The following is a 22,910-nucleotide window of genomic DNA, read 5'->3' as shown; positions in this document are numbered from 1 at the left end:
TAATCTCATCCAGAAACACCCTCACAGAAACCCCCAGAAGTAATATTTAATCTGTGCACCCTGTGGCCCATCAAATTGACTCATAAAATTAACCATCACACATGGCACAAAGGACTGAATGTTTATGTTTCCCCACAATTTATACGTTGGAATTCTAACCCCCAAGGTGATAGCATTAGGAGGCAGGACCTTTGGGAGGTGATTAGGTCATGAGGACAGAGTCCTCATAAATGAGATTAGTGCCTTTATGAAAGAAATCCCCGTGAGATCCCTCACCTCTTCTGCCATGTGGGGGCACAGTGAAAAGATGGCCGTCTATGAAGTAGGAAGCAGGCCCTCATCAGACACCCAATCTGCTGGAGCCTCAATCTTGGACTTCCCAGCCTCCAGAACTATGAAAAATAAATTTATATTATTTATAAACCACCCAATTTATGGTGCTTTGTTATAGCAGCCCAAACACACTAAGACACAGGGGAAGGTTGTACCTGACCACTCACCCCCTCCAAGGCTCTGTGAGGTCCAGTTTCGCTAGCTGCCAGCATTCAAGATGAGATCGTCCTCTGACGTTAATGATCCCTGCAGTTAGATCTCTAGACATCTCAATGCCTTCACATCTATTAGGCATTTTAATTACCACAGCCATCCTCTGTGGTGTGAGTATGGTCTTCTTCTAGTAATAGATTCAGGCCACCATAGCTTGTGACCCACAGAACACAGCAGGCTAGAGGAGAGCTTCTGCACTGCCCTGGTGTTCCTGTAGCCCAGAGAGCACTGGCCATCACCTCCTTAGAAACCTTCGCCAGCTCCTCACTGCTACCCAAATAGGAATACAACCTCCTTGACACTGCATACAGAAGTGCTTCTCAAATGCAGATCTGTGGAAGCAAGCACAGTAATCATGATGAATAATCAAGTTGTCACTGCTTTGAAGCAAACTTGAGGGAAAAAAAAGGGATTCCATAATGAGCTTTACCTAAATCTAAATGATCCATTCCAAACTAATATCTTTTATTCTTATTGTTTCTTCTGTTACATTAGGTGTTAACTGTCACCCATTTCATACAATTACAGTGCTAATAGACAGTATTTTGGTAAATGTCTTTATTTAATAAAATAAAGATTTGACCCAACTTTTTGGTTTATTTTTGAAACTGGCCTATGAGATCCAAAAGATAGGGCTTTTGTACTGAGCCAGAACTGGTGTACAACTGTTAGAACTATAAGGCCTTCTTCTTCTAGTCGCTCCCCTGATTCCTGTTCTTCACTCTCTCCTTCTCTTTTCCTTTTTTCCTTTTCTCTTTCCCTCCTCGAATTTAGCTGCCTGACTTTATCTTTCACCATTCCTGAAACTCTCTATAATTGCCTATGTCTTTGTGTCTGTCCCTGCCCATCCCTTTGCCTGGACACCTTTTTTTCATCCTTCAAGATATACTTTAAAGCTTCATCTTCTCTTTAACTTCCGTCTACTTTCCGAGACAGTTCTAAACACTGTTTTGCCAGAGTGGGTGCTGCTGATTGCCGGTGTAATACTTCCACTTTCTTAACAGGATTGTTTGCCTTCCCTATAAAACCCTGAGGCCTACAAGGGCAGAAATGGAGCCACAGCCTTCTTTTTATCCTCTGCTAGTGCCTAGCCCAGTGGCTGGCCTGTCCCTATAGACACAGTGAGTGAGATAAGGAGGGAGATGGGGCATGAGGCAAACAGAGAGAGAGAAGAAATATAGAGAGACACAGCACGGAGACAGAAAAATACACACAGAGAAAAGATAGAGCCAGGTGTAGAACAAGGAGGAGGGAAAAGGAGGGAGGAAAGAAGAGAAGGAAAAAAAAGAGAAATCTGTTGTGAAAAGAAGGATAAAGGAAAGAACAAAGGAGGGAGGTAAAGGAGAAAAGGACCATGGGAGAGAAGGTTGTTGTGGCACATTTCAAACTCGCCTTCTCAAGGTGAAAATGCCTTCCTTCCCAGCATCCGCCTTTAACACATGCAGGGGGCTTTGACTTGTTATTCACTTTTCATCTTATAAGTATTTGAATACATTTGCATTAAATTATATTTAGATTTTCATCATCTCTGTAATTTCCCAAGATAAATAGAAAAATCTTTTAAAAAATGAAAACACTATAGACTGTGTATTTAACCTTACAAAATTGGCAATTCATTAGAGAAAGAAGGCATTTGCTGCTTTAGCAAAAATATTTTGTTCAAGAAGATAGTGTCTGCCAGTATATGTAGGAAAACTCCCAAATAAGTTTTAGAATGACAGATCTTCATTAGCTTAACTCTAATTTTAAAGGTTTTTTTGGTTAGAAATGTATATATGGTTTTGTTAATGTGGGTCATTGGAAAGCACCTCAATTTCATAAAATTACAACTTATCGTTTATAAGTGCATAATGTCATTTTTTTCTAACTTTGGATCTTTAAAAGTAAGTGAAAATTAACATTTCAAACCCAATTCTCCAAATGGAGGCAATGATAAATACACAATTACGGGTGCCCTTGAATGAAAAAGTGAGTTCTCATTTCAAGTTGGGTATAACTGTCTTAGCAACTATGATCCAGGGAGCTCTTGAGTACTAAACACACTGCTTGTCTCGTTAAATATGCCCAACCACATTTTTGTTCCTTTCATCATTTCCATTTCACCCATATGGAAACTGAACTCTGAGAGTTTAAGTCACTTGGGAAAGGTCACATAGCTGGTAAGTGGCAGAGCTGAGTTTCATCCTGGTGTCATCTGACACCAGTAGCCTGTGAACCAAAGTGTTCTTCCTGATATGATAAGGATTTACAACCTGTTAGAGACTGATTGATTCACTGACCTCTAGCCTGAAAAGATGAAAGGAGGAAAAAAGGAATTGTAATTTATTAAGTGCCTACTATGCATCAAGCACCTCAATGTATCCTTCCATTTAACTCTCCAAACGAACCTGTGGGATAGGGACTTTCGCCCCTTCGGCTCCCAAGAGAGGTGAAGCAGCTTGCTTGGGGTCCCCAGAGAGACTCTCCAGTCATTCAGATGCCACAATAAGGCATGAAAATCCAAAGTCTTCATAGCCTGCTTCAGTGGAGGAAAGAAGCATTCTTTGTATTTGTTCAAAGAGCTGAAGCACTACTTGCCAGACAGTGTTTTGTTAGTGCATAGCATGAATTCTCTCATGGACTCCCCACAACAGATCTGTGAAGGAGGCATGTTATCTGGACCTCTTTCTTCACCTTAGAGCAGAGATGGATTTGACTTCAGGGCACGGGCAGGTGTGAGAAGACAATCATCTCAGGAACAAGCTAGAACTGGAGAAAGCGGTCCGGCCTAACGGCATTCAAATTCTGACTATTTCAAAACACATCCCTGTCCACAGAAGCCTGTCTGCAGGCCTTGTTTATTCTGTCAGTTCCTTATCCCAGCCTAGTGGGGTATGTGGCTTCTTGCATGTCCCACTCAGTTTACAGAGCCTAACAATATCATTCATACTCCTATTTTAAGACAGTATGGTTGATGCTTCCAACTCTGGTACTCCAAAACCATCCATTCCACTTTCCTGCAGCTTCAGAAGTAGCTCCACACAGTGCTCTTGTTATTACAAGACCCTTAATTGTTATTAATTGCCATTGAAGGTGATGATAATTAACGCACTGTAATGAAGTGCTAGACCACCATCCTGGCATGTATATTTAACCTATGCTTGTCTAAGGAGTTCAACAAATTCGACAGAGACCTTCCTGCCTCGGTGCTGAAGAAGACACAGGGGCGTATGAGTTAATTTAGAGATCCGGAAGCCCTGGGCCACTCCTTCCGTGGGAAGCTCTCACTGCCTGTGGCCCATGCTTTCCTGCTTCCTGTCAGCTCTGCCGGCCCCCTGCTGCCAGGCGGCTTTCCTTGTTCAGAACAGCAGGCTCGTTTGATGGCATGCCAACACAGATTTCAAACACCAATTACCACTCCGCCGATGACAAATACGAAGCGAAAAAAAGCAGCAATGATCATTTAATAAATTTATTATGAAGACTAATGGCCCTTCTATAAATCACCGTGCCTTATTACTGAAAAACCTCAATTATTCAGACATGGAGACAACAGGGTTAATTTTTAAATCATGGAAGCACAACTTCTGGATGGCCTTAGGAGGACCTTGAGGGATCCTCATGGCCTAAACTAGGGAGTAAAACTCAAAGAAGACCAGGAAGGGGAGACAAGTGACTAGGAAGTGCACAGAGCAAACACCATCTATGTTCTAGGTAGGCATTTTCTCATACACTTTATAGAGAAAAATCCCAGCTAGTCCTCACAAAATTGCACAAGGGCAGTGATGGAGCAGCAAAATGCTTAAGAATATCAGCTTTGGAATTAAGTTAGCCCTAGCTCAAGTCTAGAATCTACCAGATCATAGCTGTGTGATCTTGGTCAAGTTACTTAACCTCTCTGTCTCACTTCCCTAGTTCATAAAACAGGGAAAATGATAGTAGCTACCACACAGAGTTGCTGTTGTCATGATTAAACACAAGAAAATGTGGTGAATACTTATCACAGAAAACATTCCGTATGTTATCATTAAGTCAGTTATTATTTTCGTGCTTTATACATGAGATGATAGACTATCATCAAAGTTTAGTATCTCATCCACAGACACACAGCTAATAGTGCAGCCTGGATTCAAACCCATATCTATGTCCAGCTCTGCCACCTTGGTCTAGCCTCGCAACTTTCCTGTGTGAGTGGGTAATGTCAAGGTTTGCAGTGGCGGGATTTACTGGGCAAAAGATGCCTTGCACAGTCCCCTTCATCTCATTCCAAACCAGAAGTAAGAGTCTCTCCTCCTGCCTCCATGCCAGCTGTCTTCTAATGGGTAGAAATGTCAATACCCGCAAAGGGTGTAATTGAAGATACAGGTCTCTTATTTCTGAAAGTGATTGAAAACATGCATACTCACCTTTTCTGTTTGTTTGGTTTTGTTGTGTATTTCTTTAATAGTTGAGTATAAATACCTGCCCTCCCACCTCTCCTGTTTCTTATCACACATTGCATCACACATTTAAGCTACTGCAGGACTGCTCGGGATATTTGAGTCTGGACTCCACTGCCAAAGCCTACTGGTGCCTTGCTCTATGTCTGTGTCTCTGTATACAAATAGCTCAAGAGCAATATGCAGAAGATTGAGTTGGTCAAGCAATTGGTTAGTTCAAAAAATATCTCAGTCAAGAAGTAATCGGGGGCCTATCTGTGTCAGGCAAGGAACCTGGCAATGAAACCATGCAAATGAGGGAAGCATTAGTACTTTGGAATATGGTTTTGATTGCCCTCAGAGGCAAGTCAGTCACTCTCTGTAGCGAGAATCCGACTTAATACCAAAAACTTGCAACAACATTTACTGAGTGCCTGCTAGTGCTGGATCACATGCCAGATCCAGAGGCGTAGGCAGTCAGGGATCATGTGTGCACTTTTCCATGGAGGAACTTACAATCGCCTAGCCTCAGAGCCCCCAGCCTAAATCCTCTTAGGGACAACCTCAGTTTCCCCCAAACTCTGCAGAAATTGGAAGACCTAAATAAGCCCCAGCGTTGTTCAAAAGTACAGAAAGTAAAGACAGAGGGTAGGAGAGTGCTTCAGTGAGGGTTCATGAGTTCTGCGCCCCCTTCGCTACCCCCATGCACTGTCCCAGCTTGTTATTCCCTCACAAGAGCGGTACAATTACTGAGTAAAAGGAAGGCCTTTTATCGTTTTCAGGCCAAATCTCCCCTCCTCAGGGCTCCTACACACACACACACACACACACACACACACACACACACACAAACAATCCTACTCCCTCTCTTACACACAAACTCAAGCTCATGAATTCTCTCACACACACATGCATGTGCTCACACACACATACACACACACACTCAAGCTCATGAATTCTCTCTCACACACACGTGCATGTGCTCACATACATACACACACACTCAAGCTTATGAATTCTCTCACACACACATGTGCATGTGCTCACACACACATACACACACATACACTCAAGCTCATGAATTCTCTCTCACACACACGTGCATGTGTGCACACACACATACACACACACTCAAGCTTATGAATTCTGTTTTCTCCTCCAATACACACAAGTTCAAGATCATGAATTCTGTCTCTCAGTCTCTCACATGCAAACACTTTCTCAAACAGGCACACAAGCTTAACTGTGTGAACTCTCTGTCTCTCTCTCTCATACACACACACACACACACACACACACATACCCTTGTGACCAACTCTTTGAACCCAAGGCAGAAGGTGAGCATGAGAAAATAGGCCAGTCTGCAAATTGTCTTGTCAGTGAGGAAGCAACAATCTGGAGCAGAAGGCAATGCAAACAAAGCCTTGTGTGCTGTTGCTGCTAACGATTTAGGGCAGTAGGTGTGTCTGCCACGCTGCCCCTCTGCTTCCAGACCCTGAGCCTGTGGCACTGCAGCTGTTGCGTGCTCCTCCTACCTCCTCCTGTCTAGCTCTCCCTCTCTGCATCTGTGTTCTCTTCCCCTGCTCCTGCTGCTGCTGGCCTGAGAAGGAAAGCATGAGGATGGACAGCACATCTTTTAGGTGTCTGGGTGCCTGGCACTGTGCCACATGTTGGGTGCCTCTTAGCTCAAAGTCGTCTTTAATCCAACCCCTTCCCCTCACTCTCACCCCAAGTTTTGCTGATAGTTGTATTTGCGGGTTTATCCCCTCATGGGAAACACTCTATTTCTGTGCATATTTCAAAAGTCAAGTTCACTCAATCACCAGTCATCTGTTTAATAAGCACTTTTTGAGATTCATCTCATACAAAACTAGCATTTTCCCTGGAGTCCTGGAAACAAGTCCGGAGGGACCTGTCATTCTCATTTAACCCTATAAACATTGGTTGAGTAAAGGAATCTTCCCCATCACCCCATATGTACCTATGTAAGAGAATGGGTTAGGACATCCAAACTCATCATCTGCTGGGCCTTGTGTGAAATTGAAAGACTTCATATGGAAAGCCCAGACTGCTTCTCACAGTGAGTTCCTCTACTGGAAGGTTCTCCTTTGGGGGCGGAGTCTCAGCAGGCACCAGAGAAACAAATTCTCCAGGATTGCCATTTTTGCTACCCCTGAAAACAAACCCACAAGCCTGCTCTGGAGGGAATGACCATGGATCCCTACTGGAAGCAGGCAGATGGTAACAAAGTAAAAAATACAGTAAAGGCAAGGATTCTGGGATGTGTCAAATGTCTCCAGTTATTGTTCTTGTCACCAACTCAGTCCTTCTGTGCCTTGACAGTCTCTAGCAGCCTTACTCTCCGGTTCTGTGTCTCAGGTGGTGTTCACGCCTGCTCAACCCTTGGTCAGAGTCCCACTCTGCCCTGGATCCAGTTGACCCCTCCCCTCCTTGAAGTCCTCCCAGACCTCCATTTTCCCAGAATGAAGCTTGGCAGTTGGACAAAGAAGGATTGTCCCTGCTGGCCCTAGAATATTTCACAGGACACTCTTGGCCAACTCCATCTCTCTAAAGCTCCAATTCTTTATCTATAAATTAGGGGCCCTGACTCATGTCTGTAATCCCAGCACCTTGAGAGGCCAAGGTGGGAGAATCACTTGAGCCCAGGAGTTCAAGACCAGCCTGGCAACACAGGGAGACCCTATCTCTACAAAAATAATTTTAAAAATTAGACAGGCCTGGTAGCTAATTGGAGACTGCGGTGAAAGGATCACCTGAGCCCAGGAGTTTGAGGCTTCAGTGAGTTATGATTGCACCACTGCACTCCAGCATGGGCAACAGAGCAAGATTCTGTCTCAAAAAATAAAAAATAAATGGATGACTTAATAGTCTCAACATGTTGTCGTTAAGAAGGATAAGGCAAATCGTGCTCCTAGCACAGTGTTGCCATGTACCAGGTGCTCCATAAAAGTTAGTTCACTCTCTTTATTCCTCACCCAATAGGACTATCTCCTTAAGTGAAGTTTTGTCCCCTCTAACTGTTTAATAGACACTTGTCCTGCAGGATGCTCCATAAAAAAGGATCTGGAACTGCTACCCATCATATTCCTGTCGTAAAGGATATTAACACTTTAGGTCCTGAGGAGTCCTGCAGTTTAAATAAATCTGTTTAATCCATTGTTTTCTTCATTGCCCTTGACAAAATGAGCACATTGTTTGCTTAGCAAACACCTACATAACATACTCTGTGTTTTACAAAGGTTAAGTCATTTAATTCTCATGACAGTTCTGTAAGGTGAGATATTATCATCAGTGTCCTTTTAAAAGATGATGGAATTATAACCTATAGCACAGAGCAGTTCAGTCACTTGCCCAAGGTCACACAGTTGTTGCAGAGCCAGGATTTGAACACATTCTGTCTCCAGGATCTAAATTCTTATCCACTCTACTCAGCTGTCTCTCTAATTTAAAGATACACACACACTCACACATATATACATGTGTATGTATATGCTGATTCTGCAACTAAAAAAATAGCAATGCTATTATCTGTGTAATAACTGTTAATATTCTAACAAACATTAATTCCAGAATATATAGAAAGGCTCCAGAAAGGCTGCCTGAGACTCTCTCCTGCTCTCAATTCTCACTAGTTGGTGACTTGGTCCCACCACAGAACCCAGCACCACTGTCCACCATCCAGGCTTCCCTGTGGACAGGTGCACTGTTTAGAATCACTTCTCAAATGTAAAAGCAAAGTACCAGAACCCACAGGGTCTTCTTTCCTACCTCTCACTTACTGAAACACTTCCCAGCCAAATCTGAAGGAAGACTTGTCAATCCACCTGCTGCTGCTGCTTTCCCTTTTTTTTTTTTTTTTTTTTTTCTACACAGTCTCACTGTGTCACCTAGGCTAGAGTGCAGTGGCATGATCTCATCTCACTGCAACCTCCACTTCCCGAATTCAAGTGATTCTCCTGCCTCAGCTGCCCAAGTAGGTGGAATTACAGGCACGCACCACCATGCCCAGATAATTTTTGTATTTTTGGTAGAGACGAGGTTTCACCATGTTGGCCAGGCTGGTCTCGAACTCCTGACCTCAGGTCATCCACCCACCTCGGCCTCCCAATGTGCTGGGATTACAGACATGAGCCACCGCGCCTGGTCTGCTTCTTCTTTAGTATGATATTCTTTCCTGTATCAGTGGAGTCTGCAGAAAGGGTGTGTCTTTTATTCCCCTTTTCCTGAGGAAGAAGATCTCTTCCCTGGAGTCTTTGTTCTAGTCCAGAAATCCTTCGGTGGGTCTTCTCAACATCACACTCATAGTCCCTTATTTGTAAGCAGCAGGAAGTTCTTTTCTAGGTAAAATGAGAAGTTATGTAAGTGTGGAAATCGCCAGATAGTTAGGGAGCATGTCCCAAGTGCCCAGTTCTGTGCTAGGCAAATAGAACCCAGGAACCTTTTGTCTTTTATGGCAGGAGAATGTTTATGAATGGAGCAAACAAGCATAGGTGAGTCTTGGGAAAAGGAGTTTGACATTTCTTCCATTTGAGTACCTCTGAGTATCTGTTTTCCCATTTTCACTCACAACACAAGTTAAAGTCACCTAAAAAGTGTCATTTTTTAAAATGTAAGCAAAGAAAGGGACCTTAGAGATCTTCTAGCTCAGGGTTTGCCAAACAAGTTTTCTCTCCAATGCTAGTATCAAAGGAGTGGAAGTGTTGCTTGAATTGCTGAGGTGACAATTTTAAGATGGCATCTGAGGTTGTAGGGCAAGAGTGTTCTGATCAATGTAGTGATGTATGCCAAGGGACCAGTCTTAACTTGGGTTCTTCCTTAGACATTGGGCTTGAGATGGGGTACTTGTGGAAATTATTTAGTCAAGGAGGCTCTCAGAAGGAGAGAGAGAAAAGGAGGCTGAAGGCAGGGAAGAAAGTTAAGCAATGATATGGTCTCAGCTGGGGACCAACCTGGGCCACTGCAGTGTGAATTGAGGCAGGGGGCTAACCTTTCATACACTGGTGGCTGGTCATTGGCTATGGATGTGGGGATGGGGATGGTGCATACCCCCAGCCTGGTGGCTCTCCTCAGCAGAGGGCTATTCTTGGAAGAAGGGAGCAGCTGTCAGTCATTAGCAGCTGACACTCACAGCAGCTGGGCAGTATGTGCACCAGCCCAGGAAAGGGAGTCTGGGCAGGGTACCAAGAATGTCCACTAATGGCGGTCCACTGGCTAAGCAGTTAGCATCCTTAAATAGAGCACATCAGCTTATTTACAGGTGAGAAATCTGATGCCCAGAGAGAAACGCTCAAGTCAAAATTCCTTTGCATATCCTCAGGGTTCTCCACAGTTTGGCTCTATGCTTAGTTACCAATCCTCTGCCACCCTCAGAGCATGGCAGACATGCTAGTCCTGTTGATGACTTGTTCCCCAGGGATTCTGGCACTTCTCCTACCACCATGCTTTTGGTCATGCTTCTCCTGCTCCGGCAGTATGTGAAATATCCTCCCTCACTTTTCTATTGAGCAATTTGAAATACCCTGTAGACCCATTTCATAATATTTGGAGTGATAGGGCCATCACAGATTGCCCGAAGGGGGTCTTAGCCCCTTTAAAAAGAATCTGAAAGGATTTATATTCTCAGAGCAGGTGATCTGTAGGAACCCATAGATTATCTATAATGCCTGTACTGCCATTATACATCTCCTATAAGTATCTACAGAACATTATGGATTTATTGTAGAATCCCACGGATTGCCTATGGTAATTGTGTCATGTTAAATAGTCTTTCATTCAACTGTCTAGTGAGTGTTTACTATGTTGTGGAGAAACCAGGTGAGCAAAACTGACAAGGTCTTTGCCCTTATTCTAAGCATAAAAAAAAGATTCAATATGCAGGAAACGAATACCTAATTTCAGATGGCGTTAAGTGCCATTGAGAATGACTGAGGAAAATATTCAAATTTCATAGGTCAAGGAAAGACTTCTCTGAGGAGTAACATCTGAGCTGAGATCTGAACAGCGAGAAAGAGTCTTGTCAGGAAGGTCTGAGAAAGGATCCCTCTGGACAGAAGAAACAGGAAATATACTAGCCCAGAGGAGGGAATGAGCTCAACATAATTCAGAAACAGAGAAAATGTTGGGGTGTCCAGGAAGTGGTGAGTGAGCAAATGAGGGAGGGGCAATAGTAAGAACACTGGACAAGTAGTAGGAGTAAAGAAATAAAAGCCAGCCGGGTGCAGTGGCTCATGCCTATAATCCCAGCACTTTGGGAGGCCGAGGCGGGCAGATCACGAGGTCAGGAGATCGAGACCATCCTGGCTAACACAGTGAAACCCATCTCTACTAAAAATACAAAAAATTAGCCAGGCATGGTGGCGGGCACCTGTAGTCCTAGCTACTCAGGAGTCTCAGGCAGGAGAATGGCATGAACTTGGGAGGCGGAGCTTGCAGTGAGCTGAGATCGTGCGACTGCACTCCAACCTGGGCAACAGCGAAATTCTGTCTCAAAAAAAAAGAAAAGAAAAGAAATAAAAGCCACAGCACTTTCCCTCAGACACACTCCATTCCCATAGGGCGCTTGTAGATAGCAGCAGTTAGTACACTTACTATCATAGTAAGACCACCTGTGGGTATTTACACACTGTTTCAGTACTTACAGAGGCCCTCACACTCAGTTATGATGATCGTATTTCATTATGAACTGCCTGGAGGAACATGACATGTCATCTCCAGTCATGAGTTCTTAGCGATGACCTGAAGACATGTAGTTCCACTGTAAACCCTTAAGATGCTTTCAGTTGGTAAAGCTTGCTAATTGTGTTTGCAGCATCACTAAGAATTGCTTGGAGATTGTTTTTAAATCCAAGACTGTTCCAAAGAACGATTTTTTTCCTTTGACTCAGTTTTCTCTCCCTCTTATTGATTAACATGGGAAATTAATCCCAAGCAAGTATTTGGTACAAATGACAGCACCCAGCTACAAACACGTCCCCCAGTATTGTCAGTTAGGATTAGTTACAGTTCCAAGTAGTACAATAATATTGGTTTAAATAAGAGAGAAGTCTGTTTCTCTTTCACAAATAAGTCAGAAGTTGATGGTCCTAGAGTGGATTTGGTAGTGCTACTCTGTGAAGTCCTCAGGAATCCAGGCTCCTTCCAGCTTCCTGCTCTGCCCTTCAAGATGGCTCTTCAGCCATTACATCCATGTTCCAAGTAGCAGATGTAGAAGGAAAGGAAGAAAAAGCAAGAGAGTATGCTAGTTATTTGTTGAAGAAAGCTTCGAGAAAATGTCCGAATATACTTCTGCTGACCTTTGACCAAAACTTAGTCACGTGGCCACAAAACAGCAAGGAGGCTGTAAAATACAGTATTTATTCTTGCGGGGCACAGGCCTGACAGAATATTCTCTTACTAAGAAAGAAGGCAAAAATGGATAATGAGGAGAAATCAACAGCTTTTACAATACCCACTATGGAAACAACTCATGTGACAAAATTCACATTAGTAAAAATGCCCCAAACCAGTGGTCGCTAGCCCCAGGATGTTAAGAAACAGTAAAACTAAATTTAAAAAGAGAAGGAGTCCAACATAGCACTGGCAACCTATAATTTTTCCAAGCGAGGATGTGAAAAATGGCTTAAACCCATCACCCACTGTCATAATCATCTCACAAGGAAAGAAGACTGTATCACAAAAGAAGAAAGGACTTACTTACTCCTTAGAAATGTTTTAATGGATTAAATTGAGCTTTTGTGGGAGGGGGGAATAAACTTATTTTTTTCATATCACCACAAAACAGTGAAAGCTTCATCACGGACCAGTATTATTAAGTGGTGCTTCAAACTGAACGCATTTCTTTAAGACAGTATGATACTTTCTGTTTCTAAAAGCTCCCCCAAGTTGCAATAATAGTGACGATTTATCTAGAGCACAAACCATTAACTGATGGACCTTAGGTCAGGTTCTGTTCATAGACATTGTGTTTGATCTGATCAGTAATTTTTTTTTTCAAACTTTGAATTTGTTGTCAATATGGAAAGCTTAAGAGATTTTACATAAAAAGTAATAATCGTTCTTGCTTCTCTTGAAAAGTGAGAAGCTCTGGCACACAAGGGCCCTCATTTCCACATGGTCACTCCCAGCTGGATGCAGCACAGCAGCAGCTGCCCCTTTCGATGGGTACACACTTGCCAATTCATTACGGGTCCACCTGGCCAGCCTCTCCTTTATGCAATATGCCAGGTCCCTGTGGAAACCTGAGTTTGTGACTCCTCATTTCATGCTACCAATATACCAGTATTTAGATACATACTTCTAAACTTCACATCAACCTGAAAATTAAACATTATTATCCCCTTTTCACTAGAGCAAAGAACAAAGCAGTAAGGTGGCTTGCCCAAGACTGAAGCTAATAGGTACCCACCTGGAATTTGAACCCAGGTCTCTCCGACTCAAAGGCCTGTGTGCCTTCCGCTGTGCCACCCTAGCTTCCAGCAGGCTTTTGACCCACATCTCTGTCGGCCCTTGTACAGGTAGAATTATTCATGCCATCTGGTTTTTAGGACTTTCTTAGAATTAGCTGAGAAAAGTTTTGAATTTCCTGTTTCTCTTGCAATATTATTTTAGGCTCCTTTTCATATTTATTTTTGAGGGGGAAAATATCCTGGGGAAGCAATGGTGGTTCAGAGAAGAACATCGCCATCCATCATGCAGACACAGCATGCATTTAAACAGCTCTGAGTACATAAATTGGTTACTTAATCGGCCCTAGCTAATCCATGGAGTGCAGAAGCCAAACTACAGTATGGGAAACAGCTTTTACACATGGGGTGCACACATCTGACAGAGCCTAGGGTTCTTGGAGCAGCTGCTGAGTGAGGCTCAAGGCCTTCTGACCCTCCCACCCGCTGTAGGCTCTCAGTGCCTCATGGGTAGTTGTTTTCAGAACATGAGGCAAGCTGGAGCCTTTCATTAGAGAAGCAATTCTGAAACAGAATGAGAATTTTAAAATGTGTATGTCTGAGTTTCTTTTCATTCACAACTGGACTTCTTTACTTTAAGCTCCATGCTGACAACTTCAAGTCAGATAGGGAAAAACATAAAAATAATACTACCTGCTATATTCATATTACATGCATTCCAATTTTCCCTATAAAAGACTACATACTTATGAAACATATTTAACTATGACATTATCAACTATTTCCAGATCATTCCATTTAACAAATGTAGGCTACTTCCTTCAAATCTCCTGAGTTGTGTTGACTGCTGTGTGTCAGGCATGAAGGGCAATAGGTGTGTGGATAGCAATAAGATACAGTCCTTGCCCTCAAGCCACTCTTTTCCTCGTGTAGAAGACACCCATGTAAACATACAGTTCATGGTTTCATTCACTGATGCAACAAATCCTTTTTTTAATGTCTCCTATGACCTAAGCATTCTTCTAAGAACTAATTCCTATATTTATAAAGTTTACAGTTTACATTCTAGTTGTGGGGTGGGGATGGATTCATTTCCTGTGGTTACTATAGCAAAATACTACAAACTTAGTAGCTCAATACAATGTGAATTTATTATTTTAAGGTTCTGGATATCAGAAGTCAGAAATCCATTTCACTGGGCTGAAATTAAGACCTTGGCAGTCTCATTTTCCTTCTGGAGGCTCTAGAATCCACTTCCTTACCTTTTCCAGCTTCTAGGAATGCCTGCACCTGTATTCCTTGACCCATGGCCCCTTCCTCCATGTTCAAATCCAGCAGCATAGCATCTTTTCTCTTCCCTGATCCCTGATTCTGTCCTTACATCTTCTCTCTCTAACTTTGATCCTGCATCTCCCTTTAATAAGAACCCTGTAATTATATTGGGCCCACCCAGATAATTCAGAATAATCTCCCCATCCCAAAAGCACTAATCCAATCATATCTGCAAAGTACGTTTACCATGCATGATAACATAATCACAGGTTTTGGGGATTAGGATAGGATGTGGACATCTTTGGGACCATTATTCACCCTACTACAGGGACAGACAGTAAACAACTAAATTCACACACACACACCCATGCACACACCCACACGCGCGCGCGCGCACACACACACACACACGATCATGCCAAACATGGATATGTGAAAATGGCATAGGGTGAGGGCAGAGAGCAAGACAGGAGTTGCTATTTTAGGTAAGAAACGGATCTTAGGAGGTGACGTTTATAGCTGAATGAGTGAGGGAATGAGTCCTGGGGATGTTCTGTGGGTGGGTGCTGGAAGCTGAATAATCAGTAGGAACAGCAATGCACAGAATCTGAGACATGAATGAGCTTAATGTGTTGAAAAAGCAAAGGGGCCAATGACACTACATCAAAGTTGGTGGGGGGGGGTGTTATGAAGAAAGTCAGATATGGAATTTGAAGTTTATTCTAAGTGCAATAGGAAGACCTTAGAGGATTTATAGCAAGGGAATGAGGTATCTTGATTAATATTTTCAAAAATACTATTCCTTTAGGAGATCTGATTGCTGGGGTGGCAAGAGTAGATGTAGCAAGGCCTGCTAAGGGCTGCTGCCAGATGGCCCAGGACAGGCATGATGCAGGCTTGAGTTGAGGTGATATCAGTGGAGGTAGAGAGAGGTGCTCAGAGTCAAAGTACACCTGGAAAGGTTAGTCTGGTTGGCTTGCCAGTGTTCTAGCTGTGGGGACTTGGAGGAAAGGGTGGATTCGGAGCACCTCTAGGCATGGGATCCGAACAGCACTATGAGATAGGTGTCCTGCAACACTAGAGAGATGACTAAGCCACAGTTGCAAATTTTATCAGTAACTTCATTGTAGACAGGTAGACTTTGTTCACTACAATAATAACTATTCAGATTTCTGCATATAATCAGCCTTTGCCTTATGTTTTTATTCTTTTCCCTCAAAAGAAATGCTAGTACTATGGAATCTGTGATGCAGGAGGTGATAGAACAATAAACATTCTGGGGGTACCCTCAGGAAAAAGATCTGTTTCAGCTGAGTTACCTAAAAGGGAAGGCAGGAATCTTGCTGCTGAGCAGGGCACTGATTCTCACCTGTTAGCTCTTGGAGTCTACCTTGAGACCTGCACATGCCAGGTGCCTGAGTTCGGGAGGCCTGAAACTGGCACACTTGGAAAGATAAATGCAAAAAAAAAAAAAAAAAAAAAAAAGCCGCTGCACACCAACAGTGAGATAGCTGAGCAGAATTGTCACCGACAGTATACTGATTTATTCTAGTGCAAAAGCAAGCATGAGTGAAACTTGAAGGTTGCTAGATAAGCATCTGCCTTCCAGGAGTTTATAGTCCAAAAGGAAGATAAGCATCCAGAAGTAACTAGAGCCCTGAGTGCAAAGTTAAGCACTCGAGGCTTTGACTTTTGAAAATTAAATGAAAAATCAATAAGATCACATGCAAGACTGATATGGTTTGGCTGCATCCCTGCCCAAATCTCATCTTGAGTTGTAATCCCCAGATGCTGAGGAAGGGAACTCATGGGAAGTGATTGGATCATGGGGGTGGTTTCACTCATGCTGTTCTCGTGACAATGAGTGAGTTCTCATAAGACCTCATGGTTTTATAAGCATCTGGCATTTCCCTTGCTGGCATTCATTCTCTCTCCTGCTGCCCTGTGAAGAGGTGCCTTCTGCCGTGATTGTAAGTTTCCTGAGGCCTCTCCAGCCATGTGGAATTGTGAGTCAATTAAACCTCTTTTCTTTATACATTATCCAGTCTTGGGTATTTCTTATTAGCAGTGTGAGAATGAACTAATACAAAGGCAGTGTAATTTTAGTTAAAAGCCTAGGTTCTGGCACCAGACTTATGGGGTCAAACAAAACTTTGCCTGGTGACACTGGGCAAGTCCCATAATCAGTCTGGCCTCTATTTCCTTGTCTGTACATCAAGATTGACAATCATGCCTTTCTCATGGGGTTAAAAAAAAAAATGAATCAACATGTGTAGAGAGCTCAGATTAGTGCCTGGTTCATGGTGAAGCTCAGCAAGAATCAATGATTGTTAATGCATATCAGAAGCTTTTGACTTAAAAGCTCAATAACTGGGAACTACTTTTACTATTATATAGAGGAACAGATGAATTCACTCCACTTCAACAGGAGTGTCTTACAAGCCTACTGTGTACTCAGAATGAAAAGATAACTGGCAAGTCTTGAACTGTAGAGTCCTCGGTATAGAAGAGAGGACAGATCAACAGCAACACAGTTCAATTAGTGGAAGGAGGGCTCCAAGAATCAAGGGCTGAGGAGCCACAGGGAGCATACCAGCAGAGGATTCTAGTCTGTTACCCGACAGTTAGTGGGTGCCCAGTAAATATGCATCCCTGCAGCCATTTCCAAATAGTTCTAACTTTGTACCTGTCCAGAAGAATTATATTTGTCCAGAGTATGTTGTTTTTTAAATACAACAAGACTGTGTTTCAAACAAATTGATCATAAATTTAAGATGTATGCTAAAGTGACTAAACAAGATGTTTTAACATCTGGAGTGTAAAAAAAATGGTGGGGTCTGTGTTTCTAAGTTTATTTTTTGACATAATGCTGAAACTTTAACAAGTATGTTGTTTGTTAAAATAGCATTTTAGATTTCTTTTGCCTTTTAGAATTTTCAGAGTGCCTTCATGTTACTTTATTTAATCTTCATAAAAAAACCAGTGACTATCTATCCTGAATTTTCAGATGAGGAAACCAGGATCCATTTCTGTAGACAATGGCAAGTAAAGGAAAATGCATGCAGGCATACCATTTAATGAACTGCTCTTTTTTCCCTTTTAGATTGTAAAGTCGTCCCTGGGTATTTGTGGGGTAAATTCGTCTCCAGGATCCCCCTCAAATACAAAAACCCACAGATGCTCAAAGTCCTTATATAAAATGGTATAATATTTGCATATAACAAACACACATCCTCCTGTATCCTTTAAATAATCTCTAGATTACTTATAATACCTAACACAACGTCAATGCTACACGAATAGTTGTTGTACTATATTGCTTAAGGAATAATAATGAGAAAAAAAGTCTGCATATGTTCAGTACACATACAATCATCCGTTTTACTTTCTGAATATTTTTGATCCGCAGTTGGTTGAATCCACAGATGCAGAACTCACAGATACGGAGAACTGACTGTATTTATTATTTCAAGAAAGCTTCCAGCCTCTAGTCCAGGGATTACAAATGCAAATGTCTCTCGGGGCCATGCTCAGAAAAAAGGTATAAATAGGTTTGATGTAAGGTCAGAGGGAGTTGGACCCGGCTAAACTGGGGGGTGTAATGCACACCCAGGCATTCAAATTGCTATTTATATTTATAACCTGCATTTTTATGACACATAATTTTATCAAGGCAGAATTAAGCTCAATATCAAATATCCTCACAATAACTTAAAGATGGTAAGAGTGAAGGATTTCCCCTGTTTGACAGATAAGGAAACGGAGGCAGAGTGAATTGACTTCAAGTTAATAGAAGAGCTTAACCACCAGTCAGTAGAACGAAGGCGTTAAGAACATATGTTTTGGAACCTGGTAGATTTAATATAGAAATTTGGATTTGCAACTTGCTGAGCTCTGAGATGTTGAGAAGTTACTTAACCTCACTGAGCCTTAATTTCCCTGTCTGCATAATGGGAATAATAATGCTCATCTGAAAAGTTGTTTGAATACTAAGTGTGATCACACACATAAGTGTTAAGCCCAACATCTGGCATATCACAAGTATTTAATGAATACTAATTTGTTTAATGGTATTAATTAAAAGGAGAATAATTCAAGTCTATTGATAAGTACAGGTTTTTACTCATGGCCTGCCAAGCTTTCAGATGTGAGGATTCCAAAGCTTTACTGCAAATTCCTTTAGAATTCTACCAGTGATGAAGCCTAAGCAAGGAAGCAATGCATTTCTCTCTGTCTTTTTTTTTTTTTTTTTTTTTTTTCGTATCTTTACAGCACATTGGTTGTATGACCAGAGAATAGATATAAATTTAAACACGTGGGAGAGAAAATCATAGATTGTCAGAGCTGGAGGTGATCTTACTTTTCAGCTGAAGACACTTACCCAGAGAGGTTACAGTGTGTATGTATGTGTCTGTATGTGTATTCAATTTATATATTTATAATCTCTTTTGTATATATTTTATATTACATTTATAGTATGTATATGTATATATGTGTGTGTGTATATACACATATACATATACACACACATAGTTACAGTCATATCTCCCAGGTAGTGGGAGGTGTAGCATAGAGTATAGAGATTTTTTCTGGGTATGTGCATGTCTGGGTCTTCAGGTATTATAAGCTGCATATGGGAGTAGAGGAAGAAGAGAGGGCATTGGCTGTCCAGCAGTTATTTTTGTCCCATGTTGCATGCTCTGTCCTACCTGACAAATCTGAATGCTGACCCCTCTGTGGTTCTGCCTGGCTGGTGACTGTGCTTGTCAGCTGAATCCACTCCCGACAGTTATTACTGGACTGTTTGATCCAGGACCTGTCATCCACCAGCCTTCAGACTTTCTTAAATTTGCTTACTTCTCTCATGTGCTGATGGGTCCTCTCTCATTTATTAACCCCTCTGTCTTTTTGTTAGTTCTTTAATTTTAATGAGATCATGGGAGAAAGAGGAAAGAAATGTGTATGATGCAACTAAATTATTTACATAGGCAAGCTTCATTTGAGTGGTAAAATAACATTTCAACTGGGCGGGGTTGAACCCAAACCAGAAAGACCTAAGGTAGGAGCAATGCAATGGTCAGGCAAGAGATGATGAGGCTGACCTAGGGCATCGGCTTTTGTATACGATGCAAAGGAATACATTTTAGGTATGTTTCCAAGATCAAATTCAAAAGATTTTACATGACTGGGTAGACAATAACTCTTAAAAATAGGGAAGGCAGAAGGAAGAACAAGTTTGAAGAGAAGATAATGAATTCAGTTTGGTCATGTTAAGTCACATTGGGCATTACAGAAAACTAATGCTTGCACATAAAAGATGAAGGCATCCTCCAGAAAAATGTGTGACTGGTAGGGAATGTAATTGGAGAAATGGTCACATTAATAACTTTTAAACCTTTTGGACTATGACCCAGTATGTGCACACATGCAACCAAACATGACTCACAAAAGCACACCTTTAACTTTGATAGACTATGATATTTTCTGTTACTCAATTTAATTTAAATTAAATTCTGGTCAAAACTTACCAAACTGATTTAATGATTCACCAATATATTATGAAAAATATTGGATTAGGTTGGGCGCAGTGGTTCACACCTGTAATCCCAGCACTTTGGGAGGCCGAGGTGAGCAGATCATCTGAGGTCAGCAGTTCGAGACCAGCCTGAACAAAATGGTGAAACTCTGTCTCTACTAAAAATACCAAAATATCAGCCAGAAGTGGTGGTGGACACCTGTAATCCCAGCTACTTGGAGGCTGAGTCAGAATTCCTTGAACCCTGGAGGTGGAGGTTGCAGTGAGCCAAGATCGCACCATTGCACTGTAGCCTAGGCAACAAGGGTGAAAATCCATCTCTCTCTCTCTATATATATATATATATAAAACATTATATATATATATATATATAAAATAAAATGTTTACATATATAGGATTAGAATGGATGGCTGTATGAAGAACTTTAGATAAGAATACAAATCGCTCTTTGAGGACAATGCGGTCACAAGTGGTGTGGGGCTACCATCTGCCAGCTCCTGCTCCTGGCTCACCACCATTCACTCTCACTGAGGAACAAAATGGTCAGGAAGTTGCACAGCTTCCATGACTTTTAAAAATACCAGGAAAACACTCATGGAGCCGGAGGTGGTGATTCACCAAATTTGAATCACTCTAAAGAACTGCAATGTAAAATCTCAGGAGATGGTGTGTGCTGACTTGATCAGAGGAGCAAAGGAAAAGAATCTCAAAGGGAAAGAACCATTTTGAATACCTACCAAGATTCTGAGAATCATTACAAGAAAAACTCCTTGTGGTGAAGGTTCTGAGATATGAGGTCATTTCCAGATGAGAATCCACAAGTGACTCTTTGACTTGCACAGTCCTTCTGAGAGTGTTAAGCAGATTATTTCCATCAGTATTGAGCCAGGAGTTGAGGTGGAAGTCACCATTGCAGATGCTTAAGTCAACTGTCTTAATAAATTGATTGCCAGTTGTTTAAAATTAAAAAAAAAAAAAAATGCAAGTCCTGAATATGGTACCCAGGGTCATCAATCAAGATTTTGCTTTAGGGATTAAACTGTGTTTAGAAGAAAACATCAGTGTTCAGTGATACTAACTGAATAAAGAATTCAGTTGTTATATTGTTCTTACGGTCATAAGAAACCTGTGGGATCTAGGCAACATGAAAGTGAATTCTCATAAAAACACAGTCCATGGCAAGAAGTGGAACTTGCACTTAGAGTCAAGAAAATATGTCAGTAAAGGCTTTTCCACTTAAAATAGGGCTGCAGTATTTTCTCTCTGGAGTCAACCCTTGAAACACTGCTGTAAAGGATGGGTTGCACATTTGGTTTCTTCATATAGTTAACTGTATGTCCTTGAAGGGCCAGACCCTTGACAGTTTCTGGGTAAATAGCCATGTGAAACAGAGGCCTCTGATCTACTCTCAACATGATTTGCATTTTATTTAGCACTCATTTACTGAACACCTGCTACAAGTAACACGAACACCCTAGAAGAATGTGGAGATAAATGATAATTCTTGCCCTCTAGGCTCTCACAGTCTATTGGGAAGATAGAAATAAATAATTCTGGGAGCAGGCCAACTGTGATAGATGCTCCACTAGGCATGGAAAGACAGTAGGAAATAAGAGGAAAGAAAATTATTTCAACTCAGGATGTATTGTCTCCTTCTCATTTTAAAGTTCTCCTTCTCATTTTAAAGTTCTCCTTCCAAACATCATCTCGAGTGGTTTGTGCACCCCACTTCCCAAATAACTTTATTTCATTAGCCTGTTTTATATTCTTTATGGCAATTCTTATTATTAAGGATTATCTTTATTGTTAATTTTTATAATCATATGTTATTTGGAAAGAGTTGCCCAAGAGACCAAGATACAAGAGATAGGATATTTCAAGTAAGGTCTCAGTCTGGGTAACAACTAGCAAGGAAAATATGTAAAAATTGATTACACAACTCCTATGGGTCTCACCAACACTAAGTACATGCAACAGTTCAGTTATCACAGGTTGGAATGGGAATTTTGAAGAGGGACTTCTTTGCTGAGAATGGAGTCCCATTTCCTCCATGCGGAGGAGTGGCCATGTCTCCCTGACACACGAACCCTAGTGAAGCGACTTCAAGTGAACACCTGGAGAGGTTGAATATGTTGGAGTTCTCTACTGTGACATCACAAGCTGCCCCAACACTTAGTGACTGTACTTATTATTGCCATATTTTCTGGCTCTGTGGGTCAATAATTCATAAAAGTACATTGGAGAAGTATCTACTACAAAATGATGTCTGAGGTCTCCACCAGAATAACTTAAACAGCTGGGAACTAACCAGGAAACTGTGACTGTCTCGGTTTCCCCTGCTCTTTCCTGTGGCTAGCATGGGCTTCCTCTTCTTTTTTTTCTTTTATAATAAAACAAGAAATGAATCTACGTAATTTTATGTAATTTTATGTAATAAAAATTTTACATAATTTTATGTAATAAAAATTACGTAATTACGTAATTTCTACGTAATTTTAAAGGTGACACAGCACCTTCACCTACATAATCTCACGGAGTAAACACAGCAGCACAGATAACTTATTATCTGTTTCACAAATGAGGGTCTTGAGGCTCAGTGTGGCTAGAAGCAACTTGCACCAGGTTTTGGAGCCTAGACTTGAACCAGCTTTTGTGACTCCACTTCCAGTGTTCACTTCAAGCCTGCTCACTGGCATGCGTACATTCCACAAACACCACCTCCCATCAGACACACT

The 22,910-nt window shown here is 41.7% G+C and overlaps 1 protein-coding gene and 1 pseudogene across 6 annotated transcripts in view; both read left to right on the top strand.

Annotated features, from left to right (window-relative positions):
- Positions 1 to 22,910, top strand: part of DAB1 (DAB adaptor protein 1) — a 1,241,370-nt gene that overhangs the window by 623,914 nt on the left and 594,546 nt on the right. The window lies entirely within an intron of this gene.
- Positions 20,516 to 21,155, top strand: LOC108585104 (annotated as a pseudogene).

Source organism: Papio anubis, chromosome 1, assembly GCF_008728515.1.
Source record: "Papio anubis isolate 15944 chromosome 1, Panubis1.0, whole genome shotgun sequence".
In the NCBI taxonomy this organism is placed as follows: Eukaryota; Metazoa; Chordata; class Mammalia; order Primates; family Cercopithecidae; genus Papio; species Papio anubis.
The sequence above is the reverse complement of the archived record's forward strand: the minus strand, read 5'-3'. Positions and strand labels throughout refer to the sequence as shown.